The 2,979-nt window shown below is 35.5% G+C and overlaps 1 long non-coding RNA gene across 1 annotated transcript; it reads left to right on the forward strand.

Moving 5' to 3' along the window:
* Positions 1-411: 411 nt before the first annotated feature.
* On the forward strand, positions 412-2,656 carry LOC113775600. Its single transcript, XR_003468902.1, has 3 exons — positions 412-1,677; positions 1,778-1,879; positions 2,449-2,656. It is a non-coding gene; the product is annotated as an uncharacterized LOC113775600 (long non-coding RNA).
* The last annotated feature ends 323 nt before the right edge of the window (positions 2,657-2,979 follow it).

Raw genomic sequence — 2,979 nt, forward strand, 5'->3', positions numbered from 1 at the left:
ATTTGTCTTGCTGCATATGAAGTTGAACAACCCTTGTGTTCTGGTTGTGTCGTCATCTTTAAATTTCATCCATGAGTAGCCATAAATAAAATATTATTCTCAGACATTTACATATAATCAGGCATATCATGGTTGGTTGTTATTTATTTGTAAATAGAATTAGGTTCATGCAAAATATGTACAATAAATTGTCAAATATGTAATGTTGCTGGCCGAAGGATGGTGCCAATTTTTAAATTGACTTAAGTATGCATTATCAGTTTTAGTGAAATTAAATTTACGCTATGAAAGTACTCACAGAAGGCAAGAGGCTTAATGCTGTCACTGTTCCTTTCTGTATCTCTTTTTTTTTTTCAAATGCTCCTCGGCATTCATGGCTAAGACTGGCAAACAATTTTCAACCTGGTCAAGTTAATAGACAAAGCAGTAGAATCTGCCACAATTTCTTCCATGCCTGTAGCTACTAACAAAGAAGGATGTGTTGTGTTAATGAGCGGGGGGAATCTCACTCTATTCTTTAAGTTCCAAGAAGTCATTGGAATGCTTCATGAATGAGTTATGTGTCTTCCTTTTGGACTTGGCAAATCAAAAGCTTTGTTGTGGCCCCTCGGTCAAGTACCAGAAGAATTTCCTTGTTAGCAGGCATCTTTGTAGTGAGGAATGAGAACTTCCAAATAAATGGAGAAAACAAGTATTTGTTAGATAGTCTTCTGAATACTGTCGTCCCTATGTCAATTGATGCATATATTGATGTAAGTACGCAAAATCACGGTCTGACTAACATCTACTTGAAATCATAATCACTATGTTTGAAGTACTTGATGTAAGTTCTGCTACTGATAATGGCTTGTTGTATAGCTAATTGGCAAATCTTTGATTACCACATTGAATTTGTGCTTGAAATAATGAAACTTGAAAAACAGAAACAAGTAGTTAGTGGTTGATTCAGCTGTGGCTATTTTTTTTTTTCCTTTTTTTGTCTATTATTCAGCTCTGGCTATTTTCGTTTCTTTCCTTTCTCTTTTCTTTTTAGTTTCACCAATCTGATTTTGGAAAATCTCACTGGCTTGAATATTTTCGTAGGAATTGTTGGGTTAATGTTTTATTAAACTCCTTAGCTTTTTGAGAAATCAAACATATGAAATTAGCAACCTGATTGTTTGGATTGCATTTTTCTGAGTTGTGTCAAGTATTATACAATTCAGGTAGCATTTTTGTACACAATTCAGAAAGCATTTTTTCTGGTGACTTGGGCTTGGTGTAATAATCATATTAAAATAGCAACCTGAGAAACCAGACAAGTTGCTATCTACCAACAAAAAACAGAGGACATGGAGGAAGTAGTAGTAAAAAGGAATAGGCATATAATGTGGAACTGATGATTGATCCATTGCATATATATGTGTAGTGCCTTTTTTAATTGTAGGTGGAGAATGCCAGCATTTGTTGATATGCTCTTACTTCTGAACATTGCTTTACTTTGTCCTCAAATTCACATGACTGATTTTAATTGCTTTAGTTGTAAATGTCTTTGCAGGCCTCTAATTGATTATTTAGTGTCATTGAATGTTATGCAATTAAGCAATTACTACCAGTGGACAAGGTTTGAATTATTTGTGGCTTTCTTGTGACTGGCAACAATGAGCCTTGGTTAGAGAAGGCTTTCTCGTCTTTCAGGTGCATCATTCACATATAAATGAGTTGAAAATCAACCAGTGCCAAAGTCTACTGACCAGATTACTATATCTAATGCAATTATTGTTCTTTTGTGTTTAAGGAGGAACTACGAGGTCTTCTTCCATGTGCTTGTGTGGCAGGGTCATCTTAGCTGTCTTGCTTCCACCATGGGCTGGCAGTGAATACCAATAACATCACTTTGGTACGTAAGTTAAAAGGAAAAATCATTTTGGCTTTTTCAGGAACTAAGATATTGCATTCCGTATCATGCTTACTTTGCTACAAATTGAGAGGTGGGTACGTGAGTTTCTTCCTTGTGTCATTTGTTCTATTCCAACCTGTTAAGCCTAATACATGAGAGTTGATGAATTATTTCCCCACGATCACAATTGTAGATTCTATTGCTCTCCTCTTATATATTTATTATCCTTAACGATATGCTAAGCAGATTAAATTGCCATCAGTTTCATGATATATAAATGCATGAAACAAGGATTCAAGTTTTACCGAACAAGAAAGAGTTGGGATTTATGTTTTAGATTCTTGAACTTCAGTTGAGAATAGAAATAACTAGAAACTGTTATTGGATGACAAATTCTTTTGTGTGCTGATCATATTTCACCTAGTGTGATCGCTTTTGAGAAACAAATTTGAGTCTTCTGCAAGCATTTGTCTGTTTTGCCTCTCCACTTTTCTCAATTTTTCTTTCTTAGAATTTCCTGGTGGTACTAGAAAAAAAGGTTGAGAATTCGATTTTTTATTTAAGTGCAGCCTGATGATGGTGGGGGAGCATTGAGTGGGATTTATTTGGGATTAAGGGGCTCTTGCGAAAATATACTCAGTTATGCTATGGGATTACTTGGGGGGACTAATATGGTCTAGCCCAAATTGGTGCCGCCCAATTCTATGATGTAACATAAAGCCCCATTTGTGGTACTTTGAACACATGGATATATTTCAGGTCCACCATTTTTTTTTTCGAAAGAGGTCCATCTTAGTCTCTTCAGTTCATAAATACAGTGGTAAAGAAAGAAATTGGCTGCCTGATAGGAATCTCAATCACGGAAGATTGGAGAATTACTACTGGCTGATAACTGGAATACAAGTAGTAAATGTGATTTATTATCTAATATGTGCTTGGTTTTATACCCATGAACCATAGGATTTGGCTGCTGAAAGCAGGGATGCAATGGATTTGGAGTTAGCGAAGGAGAGAATTTTACCTGTTGATTCTAGTGTAAAGGCAGAAACAGAACAAGAAAGAATTGGAACATGTTAGAATTGCCCGTATATTAGTTGATG

This window comes from Coffea eugenioides, chromosome 6 (genome assembly GCF_003713205.1).
Source record: "Coffea eugenioides isolate CCC68of chromosome 6, Ceug_1.0, whole genome shotgun sequence".
Classification (NCBI taxonomy): domain Eukaryota; kingdom Viridiplantae; phylum Streptophyta; class Magnoliopsida; order Gentianales; family Rubiaceae; genus Coffea; species Coffea eugenioides.